Source organism: Numenius arquata, chromosome 3 (genome assembly GCF_964106895.1).
Source record: "Numenius arquata chromosome 3, bNumArq3.hap1.1, whole genome shotgun sequence".
NCBI lineage: Eukaryota > Metazoa > Chordata > Aves > Charadriiformes > Scolopacidae > Numenius > Numenius arquata.
In genome coordinates this window covers 73,327,622-73,345,675 of record NC_133578.1, presented here as the reverse complement: position 1 = coordinate 73,345,675, position 18,054 = coordinate 73,327,622, and the positions used below count along the sequence as shown (strand labels likewise).

General features: G+C 44.5%; 1 protein-coding gene across 2 annotated transcripts in view; it reads left to right on the top strand.

The window, feature by feature from the left end:
* The first annotated feature begins 5,537 nt into the window (after positions 1-5,537).
* PTK2 (protein tyrosine kinase 2) overlaps positions 5,538-18,054 on the top strand; it is a 219,819-nt gene continuing 207,302 nt past the window's right edge. Inside the window, exon 1 of one of the 2 annotated variants that reach the window (XM_074145771.1) lies at positions 5,538-5,719. The gene's annotated coding sequence lies outside the window, so the exon portion shown is untranslated. The remainder of the gene's footprint in view (positions 5,720-18,054) is intronic. The other variant, XM_074145772.1, reaches the window with a different exon arrangement.

Below are 18,054 nucleotides of genomic sequence, written 5' to 3'. Positions count from 1 at the left end.
TCAGGTTTGCAGCAGATTGTAACTGTGACAAGACGGGCATCGTCATTTTATTCCTATCTACCTATAAAATAGTATTTACTACCTACTTTTCCTTCACCAGTGTCAGAATACTACACAGACTCCGTATCTATGCAGTTGAAGGCTTCTTCATCTGGGGTCGATTTAAATGATTTAAAAAAAAAAATAAATCCTCTTACAATGAAGAATGTTAACTGTGTATTTTGCGAAATATTTAACATCTTGCCATTTTCTCCTTTTTTTGTCTCCAAATCCCCCCGCATTTCGTTGTCACAGCTTGACACAGCCCCGCAGTTCAGAGCTATCTGTCTCTCATCAGCCTGATCACTCGGGTTGTTTTAATGAATATTTACCAGTCTGCAGAAAAGCTGAAGACGCCCGACTGCAGCTGTGCTCCAAAACACCGGCAAGAACTACTTCTCTTCACAGCCATTAGCCCCAGCTCCATCACTTAATCAAAGGAAAGACAATACATGCGACAATATAATGGAGTTTCCTACCTTTTTTTGTTTATACCAGCGCAGCACAGGTTTAATAAGCACTGGAAATTAAATGAGATAACGGCACGGACTGGACAAATAATACCATTAGTATTAAATTGAATGTCTTACCTCAATATTAAGAATTCCATAATAAATTATAAGGGATAGTCTTTTTTCCACCTACCAACAACCTCTGTGTAGATAGAGCGGGCAAGAAAATTATTCTACTTTTCTGCACAAGATCTCAAGAATCAGAAGAAAACAAGAATCTGAGAAGACAAAGGTGCGAGTCACATCTTATAAGAGGTTAGCTATGTAAAGATTTAGGCTAATTGCCTAAGCTCTCCCGTAGTTAATTGAGAAAAATAGGGGTAATCAGAGAGCGATTCATTGTATTCTCAACAGGTAGGATGGATCAGCTTCTGCAAGCGCCTTTCTCATAGGGAATTAGTTTGGATGAGGCCTTGGAGTGCTGGGCAGAGAGGAACCTGATGAAATTCAACAAGGGCAAGCGTAAGATGCTGCACCTGGGGAGGAATAACCCCCTGCACCAGGACAGCTTGGGGGCTGACATGCTGGAGAGCAGCTCTGAGGAAAAAGACCTGGGAGTCCTGGTGGACAACAGGATGGCCATGAGCCACCAATGTGCCCTCGTGGCCAAGAAGACCAATGGCATCCTGGGGTGCATCAGTAAAAGTGTGACCAGCAGGTGGAGGGAGGTCATCCTGCCCCTCTACTCTGCCCTGGTGAGACCCCATCTGGAGTACTGTGTCCAGTTTTGGGCTCCCCAGTTCAAGAAGGACAGGGAACTGCTGGAGAGGGTACAGCAGAGGGCTACAAAGATGATTAGGGGCCTGGAGCATCTCTCTTAGGACAAAAGGCTGAGGGACTTGGGTCTTTTTAGTCTGGAGAAGAGAAGACTGAGGGGGGATCTGATCAATGTCTATAAATACTTAAAGGGTGGGTGTCAGGAGGATAGGGCCAGTCTTTTTTCAGTGGTGCCCAGGGACAGGACAAGAGGAAATGGGCACAAACTTGAATATAAGAAGTTCCACCTAAACATGAGGAGGAACTTCTTTCCTTTGAGGGTGGCAGAGCCCTGGAAGAGGCTGCCCAGAGAGGTGCTGGAGTCTGTGTCTGCTCTGGGTGGACCTGCTTTGGCAGGGGGTTGGACTAGATGATCTCCAGAGGTCCCTTCCAACCCCGTATCATTCTGTGATTACAGAATCACAGAATCTTTTTGGTTGGATGGGACCTTTGAGATCATCGAGTCCAACCAACAAAAAAAACCCAACAAAACAAAACAAAACCACACCCAAAAAATCCCAGAACACCAAACACCAAAACCAAACCAAACGCCCACAACCACACCCCACCCCACCCACAAACAGACACAAACCAACAATCTCGGGCACTAGCGCATGCCCTGAAGTGCCATGTCTACACATTTCTTAAATACCTCTAGGGATGGCAACTCCACCACCTCCCTGGGCAGGCTGTTCCAGTGCCTGACCACTCTCTCAGTAAAGTAATTCTTCCTAATATCTAATCTAAACCTCCCCTGCCGCAACTTCAGACCATTTCCTCTGGTCCTGTCATTATTCACTTGGGAGAAGAGTCCAACACCCACCTCTCTACAACCTCCTTTCAGGTAGTCGTAGAGGACAATGAGGTCCCCCCTCAGCCTCCTCTTCTCCAAACTAAACATGCCCAGAAAAAAAAATTGAAAAAAAGAACCGAATTCTGTGTGATAATGATGTAACCTTTCACTGGACATCACCACAGCTGTAACCTGGACGTCACCACAGATCCCCTCTCCCAGCGGGGAGCCCGAATCACCAGCTTTTAGGGAACTTGCTCTACATTTGACTAAAAACTGCACTCTGAAACGTGAGAAAGATTTCCCAGTAGTGCTTTGTCAAAACCAGTACGTTGCTGAAAGCTTCTGTTTCTTTGATGAAAGAAAGCAACAAGAAACCACCAAAAAAATTCCCACCAGGAGTTAGAACAGAGACTTTTCAGGAATTGCTACAAGCCACCAATTTGATATATTATTTTGGGCTTGCCTTCATCCCATTGAAACCAGTGGGAAAGCTCCCAAGGATTTCAGACAGCGTATTTCTTTTCCATATGAAAAAGTGTAACTATTAAAAAATTGAGCAGAAATACAAGAATCAGATTCACAGTTCTCCCATTGTTCTGGCATCGCTCTGTCTCCTCCGTCAATCGCCTGCGTATCTCTTAATAGTTTTTCCACCTGCAAAACGAAGAGAATTAATACATTGATGTTGCCCAGAGGACAAAGTTATAAAAACACAGGAACAGTAATTATTTATTAGAGCAAGGACATTTGAAAAGATATTGAAACGAAGCATGTTTATTAAATCTGTGTATAAAATCAATAGGATATACTATGCGTGGCAGAAAGTAGGCGTTGCTGCTATCTTGTATGCATAGGGTACAGCCCTGGAGAGGAGCTATTTGCTTTTAGGCCTGTTCATCCAGTGAATAATGTGTGAATTTGGCAACTCAAACGCTGCCTCAGCTTTCCAGTGTAAAAAAAACAGGGATAACTGTCTTCTTCATGAGTTTGCTCAGAGGCTAGAGCACTCTGACATCTTTGGACGAAGGCTGAGACAAAGGAGAAATGATTACTAATTGGAATCAAATGCTTGAAGGGTCATTTAGTGCAATTCCCCGCTATTGCTAACAACCGTATCATAAAAATTTATGAAGCTCCATTTTCCCTTTCATTTTCCCTTTCCAATATTTATATCATCCCTTCCCTGTGTATTAATCTGAAAATATACTCTTGTTTTACTTGTGCATTTCATTCCATTTTTACTATCCCAGTCCTCAAGAGCATTCAATTTCTCCTGTGTGTTACTGTGAACATCCTCTTCATTGATGCCTCCCAACTTTCTGTCATCAGTAATTTTAATTAGCACATTTCTGCCTTTTCTGGCAAGAGCATCAATAGTGATCCCAAGACCAATAATTATAAAATAACTGAAATCATCCATCCTTCCTTCCTTCCTTCCTTCCTTCCTTCCTTCCTTCCTTCCTTCCTTCCTTCCTTCCTTCCTTCCTTCCTTCCTTCCTTCCTTCCTTCCTTCCTTCCTTCCTTCCTTCCTTCCTCCCTTCCTCCCTCCCTTCCTCCCTCCCGTCCTTCCTGCATAGCGGTCCCGCTTCAGTAGAAAGGGTAGAGTGCGTTTGCTCTCCTGTCTCACCTACAACTCCTGGTTAAAGGATCCTCCCAGGAGAATGACACATTCAGGTAGGAATCTTTTGGGTTAAGGGAGTCACAAAGTGTCCCGTTTTATTAGTAGCTACTCTAATGGCCAAGCATTTCTATAAAAGATGGATAGAAATGATGTATTGCTGCTTAAAAGAGAGTTTCTAAGACTTATTTTTATATGGTGCTCAATGCATTTGTATCACAGAATGATATGGGGTTGGAAGGGACCTCTGGAGATCATCTAGTCCAACCCCCCTGCCAAAGCAGGTCCACCCAGAGCAGGTTGCACAGGAACATGTCCAAGCGGGTTTGGAATGTGTCTAGAGACAGACTCCACCACTTCTCTGGGCAGCCTGTTCCAGGGCTCTGCCACCCTCAAAGTTCCTCCTCATGTTTAGATGGAACTTCTGTTGTGTTCAGAGCTTACCTGATGGATTCGCTCCTGAAGGGGCTTGGGACATTTTAGGTGGGATTCACCTGAAAAATTGCATTTACAGTCCTGGTGCCATCTTGTTCAGCACGTCTCCCTTGGGTTTCCTTGTGCCTGGAAAACTAATAAACATAGGGAAGTCTAAGAGTGTGTACCATAAAGTAAGCTACCCATGTTTGATCAGATGAGTCCCAAATGCCATTGACTACGGCATTTGAAATGGCCCCAACTTGCTCCAGGGGAGATTTTAATTATATTAGGAAAAATTTTTACGCTGAAAGGGTTATCAGGCATTGGAACAGGCTGCCCAGGGAAGTGGTGGAATCATCATCCCTAGAGGTATTTAAAAAATGGGTAGACATAGTCCTTAACGACACGGTTTAGTGGTGGATTGTTGGCGTTAGCTTGATGGTTGGACTCGATGATCTGAAAGGTCCCTTCCAGCCTTGACAATTCTATTATTCTGTGACTGTATCGACTAGTTCTCTGTGGACTGTAACGGCTCATCTGCAGATACGCGAAATACCAAAGCCAAACACATCCTACCTCCAGTTTCCAGACACCCTGGCCACTTCCAGAGGTGGAGATCCGGGATCTGCTCACGCTCAGGCTGCCCAAAGCACTCAGGAGAGCAAAGTCAGAGCTCAACTACCACTAGAGGTAAGTGGTGGATTAATAGGGGCTTTTAAAATGACTATTTCAGGCTTAGGTTATTAGATATACTCAATGAGTGACAGGCACGCAAGTGCTGTGGTCATATGTAGGTAAATATGCAAATATTTCCTTGAAAGAGAATACCCCAGTGTTGAAACAAGAATTGTGCCTCCGTGGAAATGAAGCGAGGCCCGGTCTCCTCAGGGGAAGAGCCGCCCGTGTCCTCGGTGTCCCTCGGGAGGGGACAGGGGGGTCCCAGCGAAGGCCACAGCGCCGGTTTGCGTGAGGCGCCGGGCAGCTGGGCCGCTCGCTCACGGATGAAGGAGGGAGACAGCGAGGACGGGAGCCGCAGAGCCGCTTCTGGACGGCGGAGGGAGGACGTGTGGTGGAACCTCCCCTCTTCCCCAGCCACTCGGGGAAGGAGAGCGGGAAGAGCCCCTGAAGGCCGGGGAAGGGGGTTCGGGAGGCGCCCCCGCCGCCATCGCCGCTACCAGGATTCCGTGGCTCGCGCCACCTGAGGCCCGCAGCCCGCGCCTGCGCAGCCGCGGCGGATCCCCCGCCGCCCCCGCCCGGCTTCTCCCTCCTCCCCGGTCGGGCTGACCCCCCTCTCCATCCCCCGCAGCCATGTTAGTGTGGGGAGCGGAGCGGGCGGGGAGGGAAGGAGGGAGGGAGAGGGCAGCCGCGCATCCCATGGTGCAGCGCGCCGGGAGGGCGGGGGAGCGGCCTGGGGTGGCCGGGGCGGGCGAGCTGGGAGGCAGGCGGCTGGCCGCGCCGCGGAGAGCCAGCTAGAGCGGGGCGGCCTCGGCCAAGCCGGCGCTGACGGGACGGCTCCGCCGCTTCTCCTTCCCCCTTCGCCTCAGCCCTCCCCTCCGCCCGGAGGCGGCTGCCCGCGGCGCGGTGAGTGCTGGCGGCAGGGGCTGCCTGAGGAGAGGAGGAGGAGGAGGAGGGGGAGACGGAAGGGTGAGGGGGAGAGGGGGCGCGGCGGCCCCAACTTACATATGGAGGTGTGGGGAGAGGGGGGGGTCTGTGTGGGGAGAAGGGGGTCTGTGTGGGGAGAGGGGGTCGGTGTGGGGAGAAGGGGGTCTGTGTGGGGAGAGGGGGGTGTGGGGAGAAGGGGGTCTGTGTGGGGAGAAGGGGGTCTGTGTGGGGAGAGGGGGGTGTGGGGAGAAGGGGGTCTGTGTGGGGAGAGGGGGGTGTGGGGAGAGGGGGGTGTGGGGAGAAGGGGGTCGGTGTGGGGAGAGGGGGGTCGGTGTGGGGAGAAGGGGGTCGGTGTGGGGAGAGGGGGGTCTGTGTGGGGAGAAGGGGGTCTGTGTGGGGAGAAGGGGGTCTGTGTGGGGAGAGGGGGGTGTGGGGAGAGGGGGGTGTGGGGAGACGGGGGTCTGTGTGGGGAGACGGGGGTCTGTGTGGGGAGACGGGGGTCTGTGTGGGGAGACGGGGGTCTGTGTGGGGAGACGGGGGTCGGTGTGGGGAGAGGGGGCTGGTGGTGGGGGACACAGCTGCTTCTCTTTCCGTGTCCCCCCGCGGCGGCCCCGTCTCCTCAGGGGAAAAGCCGCCCGTGTCTTCTGTGTCCCTCGGGAGGGGCTGGTTGGACACCCGTGGGGGGGCACGGGAGGCAACCCCCCCAAACGGGGACAGGCGTGTGTGCGCACACGGACGTGCCCGGCGGAGGGCAGCCGGTGGCCGGAGGGCTGCGGGCGGCCCTGGAGGGGAGGGCGGGTACGGGAAGGGTGGGCTGGGGGGCTGCCGGGCAGCGCCGCTTTCCCTCCCCTAGCGGCGCCTGCGAGGGAGCTTCGCCGTGGGGCCGGGCGGGCTGGGAAGGGAACGGGAGGGATGGAGGAGGCTGCGGGGAGAGGGCGGACGGCGCCCCGAGGAGAAGCCGGCCGCCCCCTCGGGCCCTGCCCGGCCCTCCCCGCTCCCTCCCCGGTCCCACCGGATGCGGCGGGAGGCGGCCCGAGGTACCGGTGGCGGCGGGGCCGCGGCTCGGCCGGGCGGAGCGGGACGGTCCGTAAAGTAAACAAAGGGAAAGGAAAAGGGAGGAGGAGGAGGAGGAGGTGGTGTCCCCCCGCTGCCGGAGCCCGGCTTTGCCCCGGCCTCTCTCCAGGCGTGCCCGGTAAATCTGTGTTCGCCTCAGCCTGGGTGGGAGCGCAGGGGAAGTGGTTGAGGTTTCTCCTTTTTGTGCGTGTTGGGGTTTTTGGGGGTTTAGTTTTCGGTTTTTGGTTTGGTGGTGTTGGTTTTTTTTGGTTGGGGTTTTTTTTTTTTTTTTTTGGTTCCTTCTGTTACTGCGCTCGCCGGGGAGTGGGGTGGTGTGAGCCCAAGAGAAGCGGGGGCAGCCCTTTGGTCACGCACACGGTTTCACCCGGGGCTGCCTTCCTAAATCTGTAGCGGGGAAGGGGGAGCAAGTGCTCCTCAGCGTGGCTTTCGGTCGACCCGGCTGGTGCCACCGAAGTTGGATTAGAGAGAGGAGCCTTTGCACTTCTTGAAGAAATCTGATATTTAATTTATTTTTCGGTTTTAAACCCGATTTTGGAGTACAGTGAGAATAGTCCTTCTGCGGCTGTAACGGAGTATCTTTCTCCTCAAATCCCTGGGACTAATTTTGAAGCATGTGCTGTATATTGGCAGTTTTCACATTCATTCTCTTTCCAAGCCTCCTCTACTCAGATGATGCTTTTTTGGAACAAGGGGCAGCCTTTCTCTTTGATTTCCTTTTTTTTTCCCCCCTGGCTGAAATACTGTTCACTGTATTGTTTTTGTGTGTTAGTTGACTTGCAGTCGGTCTTATTTAAATGCTTTGAAAGCAGAGTGTATTCTCTAGGCCCTAGCACCAATGTTGGACTCTTGCAGTGTCAGCCTGCGGCTCAATTTTTGGCAGTTTAAGTAGGATAATAACAGTGCTGTAGTAGATGCGTTGAATAAAAAGTTCACTTGAAAGGAGAAACACTTGGGGATTCATATTGAAGTATTTAATATAAATATTAGCTTAAAAGTGAAGTGGTATTGCAATGTCCCTTAAAAATTCAGACTCCTTTGGCCTTTGGTTGTTTAATATCTCTCTTTTTTTTCCTGTGTTAATTGGAAAAGTCCCATATTCCTCAAAGCTAATCGGCCTTTATCATCTCTGATTCTATTAAACCTGGGTAAGGTCAAGAGCATAACTGGATTGGGGCCAGAAAATATTAAATGTTAAATAGTTATTTGGAACAGTTTGTTATCTTACTGATGTTGTCCATGCCCAAAATTCCACCACTTCCTTTCTCCACCCGGCTCCTTTTTTGTTACCTCTGGAATCAGGCTGTTATCCTACCTCGTATCTTTGTTGGAACACCTTTGCCTGTATGGTGTGATTTGCAGATGGGGGCCACGGCCCTTGGATTTCATAAAGCGAGGTTTATGGCTGAGATTCTGTAAAGAATGTGTTGTGTGTACCGGTGAGATTGGAGCCCATGCAGTAAATTTAACGGACATAAAATTGGGGTGCTGTTAACACAAAAAAACCCCAGAAGAGGGAGGAGACGCTAGTTGCTGGGAAACATTTTCTCTCACAGGACTGTAAACTCTACAGGCTATTCAACAAGAGAAAACCAGTTCTGAAATTAAGTTGTCTTTTGTGCTATTATGTCTTAAATCCAGATTTTGTAGAACATGGCTTGGATTGATGTTTGTGTTGGTTGACCTTTTATTTTGCGGGAAGGTTAAAATGTACACGTATAAGGAAGATGGCGTAGTACTTATTTGTCAAAAGCTCTAAGCTTTATTTGGCCTCGGCCTTAGGTGTTATTAAAAGTACTAAGCATGTGTAGGTGACAGCAGTCAATCAACTAGTAGTGTATTGGAGTGCTTCATCCACAAATGAATATTCTTAGAATAGCACTCTTGTGCCTCTAATGTGTAATTTGCTGAAATAGCTTTAAAAATTGTTTCAGCTTCTAGATACCCAGTGATGCAACTTCGCTTCCAAGTATGTTACGTGTTGTTGAAAGGGTGCTTTTTAAAAAAAACCCAATAAATAATGGTTTACCACATGATGGCTAATAGTTGAATGGGGGGAAATCTTGGTTTTGTAAATCCCACTAAGCTAATAGATATTTGGGGGGGGTGATAGGAGGAGAGAAAAGTGAAGTGCTTTTTGGAGATTAAGTAGTAAACCCGGGTGGCTTTGGTTTAGGAGATTATCTTGTATTTTTTTGATGTGTGAGTTTTTATGTGATGAATTTTTATTTCTTGCCATTTGTATAACAAATGATCAGTTTTTTCTTCCCCTGGTAGGCATTGCGGTGTGTAGCAGTCCTGTCTGTAACTTTCAGTTCTGTAACTTTCATAATAACAATACAGGCTATTCCCGTTCCTTTCATATCTCTTAGGATTTGCAGAAGAGTCTTTTTCACTATGACAGAGAATTTCCTGTGTTCTCAAAGTATAGTTTTGAGTAGTGCAAAGTAAGAACAACCTGCAACACAACGTACTACTGTAAATATATGTATACGTATTCATCTGCAGGTCTTTGATAGCTACTTGCACTGGTGTTTAAACAATAGTCATGTTTTGCAGAACATTGGTAACTATAAGTAGGTTGTAACTTTGCTGTAAATTCTGTATATTCAGATCTTGTATATACGTTTTTAGTCTTGCAGAAGTTTTTGTCTTAAATTAAGCATTTGTAGCTTTACGTTTGATGTAGAGTATTGCATAAAGTGCCTCCGAATTCTCATGTTCTGGACAAATGTCAATAAATGGGTAGAAGGTGTTTAAAAAGGACATTCTTATGCTAGAATTCATACTCCAGATCTTTTTTCCTGTGTTACAACTACCGCTCTGGAGTCCTAGCAGCAAAAACTTCGTGTTTATCTACTTCTTACCAGTGAGGTTGAGCCCTCATTTCAGACAGCTGTCCATGAAAACTCAAGTCTGTGACTGATATTTAACTCCATCAGATGTGGTTTCCAGACTAAGTCTGTTTTTCCTCTTACCTCGTGTTAGTGTAATTCTAAAGTTTCAAGTATCATTGCTGAGTAACATGAAAATGTGGGCATACTGACTTAGTTTTTAGAAGAGGTTTTAATTAGAGGTCAGCATTTTAAAAACTGTAACAAACAAATCCTTACTCAATCACTTTGAGCTCTTGTATGGAATGAGAGCAGAAATTATTTAGGAACACTCTAAAACTCTTAATTTTCAGTGTACTTATTTAGCACCTGAACTACGGTGATTCTTGGCTCCTTGGGTAGGATCTTCTATAGGGTAGTTCTTTTGTACTAAAAGCTGTCTAATGCAGATTAATGCAAGATTAGAGTTTGTCAGTTGTTAGCAATTTCAAGTGAGTCTCTTGATTTATGTGTGACTGCCCCTTAGGAACCTTCAAAGTCCAGTGTGTCCTACTAGTGCTCTATGAATGTGTTTTATTGTGTCTGTTAGAAAGACATGAAGTTGAAAGAATGGGAAGTTAAATGGAAAATGTGATCCCCGGGTAGATATCTGGTTTTAAATAGTCCTTTTAGTGTAGGAGAGGAAGAACTTCTGTGGAGATGATCAAGTAGATCTTTCTAAAAGCTCTTGTTTTTTGTGTCTTGCCCTCCATATTCAGGCAGTAGTTGATGCATAATCAGATAAACTCTTGAAGAAAGTGGCTATTTAGGGACTGAACGGCTTAAAAACTTGTAGGTTTTGTGCTGTAGGCTTAAATTTTTATTTTCCCTGTCTCATTCCTTTCTAACTTTGTGTTCTTTCTACCATGTAAGAAGCTTCCTCACGTGGGAGTTTGCTTGATTGGCATTTAGTGTTCCTGACACTGGGATGCAAGTCTTGAAAGTGGGGGGACTTTTGAGTGTTAGGCCTTCATGAAGAGGAAATGATTTAAAAAAACCACCGCAAGTGCACAAAAAATAAATAAAAATCAACCAACCGAAAGCACAAAAACCTTTAGATGGCTTGTTCTGATTTTCTCTAGTTGTATTAAAGCAGACTCGAAAGAGAGAGTTGGCATTACCCAGGTGTGTTGTGCTGAAAGGTGTGTGAACTGCTAACGCTTGGAAGGGGATGTTTTCAAATGTTGGGGGATGCATTATTGGAGGGGGCTGACACATGTCTATGGAAGAAGTAGTTTCAGAGATGGCAGGAGAACCGCAGAAGCTGAATGCTCTCTGGCTCTGGCAATACTTGAAATCTGGAGATTAAGAAGAAATTGGAGAATAGTTTCTGAAATCTGGTTTACAAGGAAGGTTTGAATGCAATTTCTGTCAAGTAAAAATCGGGACGGAAGAGGTAAATGAGAAAAGCTGAAGGCAGAGGGCTTTGCTGGAGAACATCTGATGATTCAATTGCATCGGTGTTAATTGTGGGTGCATCTAAATTTTCTTCAGCTCTGCAGCAGTCCGTGGCTGAACCGGTAAAACTCCTGTATTGGATTTCTTTTGTCCCTGTGACTTCAAGACCTTTTTTCCACCCTTTAACTCCCTGTGTTTTTCCTCTACCCCTTTTTATATCATGTCCGGAGCAGAAGGGGCATGTAGAAGTTTAAGTAGGTTTTGTTAGTTTTCTATTGCAATGAAGTACTGCTTTTTCTTTTATTTTTTTTTTTCCTCTGGGAACGGGAACTGACAAGCACTCAACTCGGTTTCGTTTTGCTGCAGGGTTCCAACTTCGTACAGTGCAATATAGGTCAGTTTAGAGCTTAATCCTACAGATTAATCTTGACTTTCCCTCCCCATGGAACTGTAATTTAACTCATTTTGAGACCCTGGACTAATTGCCTTCCTTTTTACCAAAAGTGTATAAGCAAAACGTGTGCACCAGTTGTCCTGGAGACAGGAGTGGGAGATTACGTATTCTTTGGTACTGCTATCATTCTAGGTATGTTGATGAACAATAAATTTAGAAGCATTTAGACAGTGTATATGTCAAGAGTCCTTAAATGAGGCGCTTCTCACTGCCTTTGGAGGGGTTGTAGTGACAGAGCCGAAGCTGTTCTCGCTGTTGGGGACAGTAAGAAAGAGGTCAGAGGGCTCCCCTGGCTGCGATCTGCTCCTGCTTCCTGCTGCCATGCTTGGGGTTTTTCATTGTTTACCCACAGGTGAAAATGTGCAATTCCTGCTTTTGTTTTATTTCAGTTTGGGGGATGGGGGAGGGAGCAGAACCATCTGAGCCTGTAAAGTATCTTTGGAAGGCAAGAGATAATTTTTCCTTTAGTCCCATTAAAGTTCCTGGGAAGGATTTGAAGCAGCAGCTGATTATTTATTTAATTTTTTTAATATGGGAAGGAGGAGCTGCAACTCTTTCCTGTTTTCTTGCTGCTAGGATAGCAAATAATTCAGTTGCAAGGGGGTAGCAGAAATCTAGTTTAGCAGTTTTATATTATAAAAAATATATTTTACAGATCAGAATGCATCTTTTCAAGCAGGTACCTCACTTTTTTCCCCAGGGCTTTCTTAGCACTGCAAGGAGTGTTTACTGATAAAATCCATGGGACCTTCAACAGCCAGTATGGTCTTGGATCCATCTGCATTTGATAATTTCCTAGCATTGCCTTCAAGATTACTGCTACTGAAGATACCAGTAAGAGAATTATAAATCCCAATGTCTGGGTTACACCCAATGGTGGGGATTTGTATCGATCGATACCTGTTTCATCCTGTCTGCGGTAGGTTTTATGTTCAGCGTGAATGCTGAGGCAAGTTTGTCCTCAGCAATACTCTGTAGCGTTGAGATTCAGAAATTCTGTGATCTTTAAAAGATAATTTCCTTTTACTGATTTTAGGCAATCTTTCAAATTCTTTTTTCTATGAAAGATAGTGTAAAAGCATAAAATCTACTGCCATTTTCTTATTTTTACATAGGTATCTGTTCTTGATTTCCTTTTTTAGGCCAGGCAGTTGTAATCTTTCTGTCCTTTGAGGGAAAAAATGTCTACGTTCTGGTTTAGAATATTGGAATTAAAAATAAAGTTCGTGTTTAAGAGAGTACAGTTCCTTTCAGTTCCTTTTTATTTTTGGTTAATTAACCAAGCTGTTTCCCAACTTTTTTTTCCCTCTGCTATTTCTAATACAGTTTTCTTCAAGCACAAATTCCTTTTGCTGGTGGCTGCATGCTCTTGTGGTTCTTTTATGCCTGCTCATAACTCAGGTTTTCGCAGTCTCCTTCATCCCCCTTGTGCCTTTACTGATGCTCTTTTGTAGTGGAAGCTGTTTAAAGGCAGGGTTACTTCTCCATAATTGATTTTACAGTCCAGGCTGTGGCACGCAAAAGTAATGTATGTAACAGGTACCTTCATAGTTCAGTTGCTTGAACTTACTCTTTGTAAAAGAGTTAACCTTCGTACTTCTTTAATTTGAGTCCTTACCGCCCTTTCTTCACCCTTCACCCCGGCAAGTTCCAGAACGTGATGGAGGTATTCTTGTATTTTTGCCACTTTTTGCCAAGGACTTCTCATGCCCGGTACCGCTGTTTTTGTTAACCCGTGGTGGAAAGAGATAGAAAACACTGATAAAACCACAGCATTGGAAGTCAGGAGGCAAGAATCTTCTTTCTACCTCTCCTGTGGCTTAATTTTTTCCTTTTAATGTTGGTTTAAACTAATTTACCTGCTGTGCTGCTGCTTATTCCCCTTTAAGGCTTCATCCACTGGCATATTAACATGGCAACTCTGAAGTGCTTTCTGCACGGGGGTTAGAGGTACCCCTCACGAGGAAAAGTAGAAACCACGATGTTGGATCCAAGTTGTTCATTTAAGGTGCTGTGTTACTGCTGGGAATGAACCTTGGCATGGCCGTGGCAATTAATTCACGTTTTCAGTGCACTCGTTAACCTTTCACAATGCATGACTCGGAACTACATTTGCATTCACTAAATAAAACGCACTGGCACTTTATTTAATGAGTAGGAACAAAAGCTGGTCAATAATATGTATATAAAGGTGCATGTTTTAATCTTTAAGCTCCATTTTTTAATTGTATTGAAGACTTGACTTGTTACATTCTTGACTAGTTTTCCATCACCAGCCTTCACCCAGGAAGCCTTTCTGCGCTGCTGACCTGTAAGGGTCTCTTCCTTGCAGTGAAGCTCTTTGCAAATGTTACAAATTACAGTTTCTGTTCTTACTCCTGGGTTAACAGCGCCATTATGGGTATGCTGTTAATTAATGGCTGAAGAAGTAATTCTGAATTTTTATCAGCTCTCATTATCTATTTCAGGCTTAAGCACTGTATCCTGGAGGCTTCTAGATTCCAGTTGGTTTATTAATTATCTTGTCATTTTCACTTTAGTTTGTATAAATCGCAAAGCTGGCTGTTTTCTGTGCTTGTTCTGGTGGCTCCGGACTCCACAGCCTCTTCCTTCTCTGTGTTTAGAGCCTTTTGAATTTTGGTGTTGAAATGTCTGCCCAAAACATACTTTTGGAGTTGTCCAAGAGCTGAGTAAGCAGGTTATTGATTGATTGGTGCACAGTTTGGGATTAACCTGGTTCTGCTGGTGCAGAAAAAGAAATGCTGTGCTGTGGTATAGTGAGGGGGTAAGTGCTTGGAGTAATCGTTCTGCTGAATTCAGCGCTGGCAGGATTTAGTCTAAAGGCTGTGTTTGGCTTTGGGTACTGTACATTGAGAAAGGGTTTTCCTCTCCTTGGATGCTTTCAGTAGCAGATCAGATACCTGAAGGATACGACACACAAGAATTAAATTAAGATGTTAACTTTTTATCTCCTTGTAGTCTTAAGTTATTAATGTGCGTTAGGCTACTACAAGGAGGAATAAGGTAAAGGCTTATGGGGGCTAAACCAAGAAATAGTTGACTTAAATAGCAGGACTGAAGACCTGGGGAGGAAAACTTCTAATGCTAAGAATAACAAACCATTGGAATAGATTAGGGAGGGGACTCTTGTCACTCAAGGTCTTTAAGAATAAATTAGACGTCTGTCAGAAAGGAAATGCTGTTTGTCCCTACCTCGGGAGTGGCAGATTGACGAGGTGACCTCTTGAGTCCCATCCGGCACTGATTTTAGTGATGCTAACAGGTAAAGAATGTGGGGTTATTATTTTGAGGCTTACACTGATAGTCTAAAGGTAGTTGACAGTAACCCCAGCAACTGATAGCTTTCTCAAAGCTCTTGTAAGCATGTTCTGTCTGTTATCTTGTTGCCTGAAACTGTGCAGCTTTGATGTAAATCTGTTACAGGCAAAGCATCTTGTATTTTCTTTGTGGAATGCGGTTCTCAGTTACGGCTGTAAAGGTCACAGAGAGAAGATCCTTCCTGTAAATGAAACTGTCACGCTCTTCTATAGATGCAGATGTTACCTAGATATGACTTGAAAAACAGAATTATAAACTGGTTACTGATATTAGAACAATTAGCTTAGTTGCCATTTTCTCATACACTGATGAATTTCATGGAAGAAAACATCCAAGACTTCTAAACTGTGCAAGCAAGTTAATAAAGGGGTCTTGGAGGATGACTTTTCTTATTCCTTTTGGTGTTGCCCTTTAATTAATGACTATATTTTATTATGTATTAATAAACTGAGCTTTGCTTTCAGAATAATAGGAACTTGCAGTGGATTTATACTTCCTTTTTATGTCTGTCTTTCACTCTTTAATATGATAGCTTGTATTTTGATGTTGCACCAGTAGGCTTCCTCTTAATTGTAACTGAAATTAATCTGTTTTAAAATAAGTCAAAATATTTCTCAGCGTTTTGTCAAGGAAGGAGTAAGTCACTGCTGAGCTTGGGAAACAGAATTAAGTAATCTTTCGTGAAAGTGTGTGTGGAGATGAATTAAAATGTGGTCTCTATGCCTTTCTGTACTCAGTACAGCCTCTGCTGGAAACCGGTATTAATGACGCACCCCGCATTTGAGATATTGCTTATGAAAGAATAAACTCATTGATCAGATGGCTTTTTGAACACTGTGTTAAAATTTAGAGGTAGAAGCTGTTGGAATTAACATTTTAGTGCTACATCTGGGCTTTCAGGGAGCCTCTAAACTAAAAGGTGGAGCTAAGAGTGTACATTTGTGCCATGTGTATAAACTCTTTAAGCTGTTTGCTACGGTCTGGGGAGCTAAAAGTGATTTTAAAACCTCCAATATGGTGTGGAGGTGAGGGGAAGGCTCTTGCTCATCATTTCTATTGAATTCTGTTTAATCAGTTATAAAAGCACTGAGTCACTCTATCCTGATAATTAACATTTAGTATCTAATCTAATAACTTCAAATTTATGTGGATTTCTTGTTTAGCATTGCCTTTGTAAGTCGCATGATTTTGGCTGGGGGGGGAAATCTCCTCCAAGGAGGAAGAGAGCATTATTGTTATATACCTTAGTGCGTATGTACATAAATTGTTGTGGATATTTTAATTGATGGTCATCTGGAAAAAATCAATCCCTTTCCAGAAATGAATAATATTCCTATTATTTTGGCCTTGTATTTTGATGGTACAGTTTAAGGATTGAAGCTTATGAGAGAAATAGGGAGGAAAAAAGTTTATGTCATGTCCTTCTCTTGTGGGAATATTCTGACTTTGTCTGTTCTTGAACGCTTTGTGAATATTAGATTGAATTTATTACTTGTGTTTCTTGGGTTGTAGATGGAAACAAAAATACCATATCAGATCCCCTGTAAAACTTAGTTAAGGAATGGAGTCAAAAGAGTGTCCCTGCTTCAATGGAGTCCCTGCTTCAGCAGGGGAGTTGGACTAGATGATCTATATGGTCCCTTCCAACTCTAAAAAAAATTCAGTGAAATTCAGTGAAGGAGCAGGGTATAACATCAAATACACTTTTTTTTGTTGTTGTTGTTGTTCCATCTTCTGCCTAGAGTTCGCATCAATATTTCATTTTTATAAGAAATGGAGCTTCAGTACTCTGGATTTCATTCCCTTGTTGCTGGAAATTTGTTACCCACACACAATTAATAAACCACCAAGTGGATTTCTTTAGGAGCTTAGGCACCTTTGGAGGAAGATGGTGTGCTGCAACAGATGATTAATTCTCAGGTGGGGATTTAAATGAAGTGAAAGCCCAGTTGTGTCACAGGGCACAAGCCCCCGCTTTATTCAGCTTCAGCAGAAGGGGAAGCGTTTCTTTGTGTGGTGGCAGCGCCGCTTGTCTCCTGCTGTTCCAGGGCTTTCAACAGCCAGTTTTATGCCTTGCTCCCTTTTCATCAAAATAGGAGAGGGAATTTTTAAAGACAGGAGTGTGTATTACTGGCTTCATTTTCTGACTGAATCAGCTTTTTCCTCTCTTAAAGGCAAACAAAACCTTTAAACTGTTTCATAATCGGAGAAGAGTACTGAGCACAGGAGCTTCCCTTCCTAGGAAACAAATTTTGGAGTTCTGTAATGTATTTATCTGTGTGGCTTTTGGGAGATAAATGGGGATTGCATTGAAGTTCTTTCTTTCAAAAATCTTTGTTACTTCTTTTGAAATAGATATTGAACTACACTATTCTCAAGCGGGAGTCAGGGCAGTGGTCATATTATAGGAAGCAAGAGATCATAGAGTGGAAGTACTGGAAGGGCAAGTTGTGAAAATAAATGTACATAAAGCACACTTGCTTTAATACCTTCCTCTTTAAGTTGACAGAAGGAGTAAAATAAGGCAAGACCTTGTGGGTTGCTGAGTCGAGCTCAGTTTTGGAAAGGCAGGATGAAAGTAGTGAGCGAGTCTTGAGAAAGGATTTGAAGCATAGTCGAAAAGAGGAGGGGGGGACTGGGGTGCCCATGAGCATATAATGTGAGTACTTAATGCACAGCTGCCACTTGAAATACGATAGTGTTTTGGACGGAGTCTGTTATAGCAGCTTTGAGTGTTATGTCGAACTTGTGTTCCATGTTGTTAAATCTTTATACCAGACTTTGTATGATGGTCCTTGTGAATAGGAGAGGTGATGAAGAATGGACTCCTTTATTTTTTGGTGGTTTTAATATGATATGGAATCGAGATCTTACTGAAGTTTGTCCTTCTTCACCCAATTAAGTTATAACAATCTCGTTAAAAGCTTCTGTAGAGCTCCTGGTGGTGAGGCTGATGGTGGCCATGTGGGCATGTTTTGTGGTGGTGCTTAGGGTGTTTAGGTCCAAGGAGTCAGTTCCAAATTCTGCTTTATGGACTACATTCTTGTGTCCAAGCCTCTAGGCAATATTAAGATCAAGTTAGTGCTTTTATACCAATTATCCCAAACTGCTAAGGGTTTCAAGGCTAGTAAATCTTAACAGCAGTGTGTCCGTGCAAATAGTGCCTTTGAGTTGGTCTA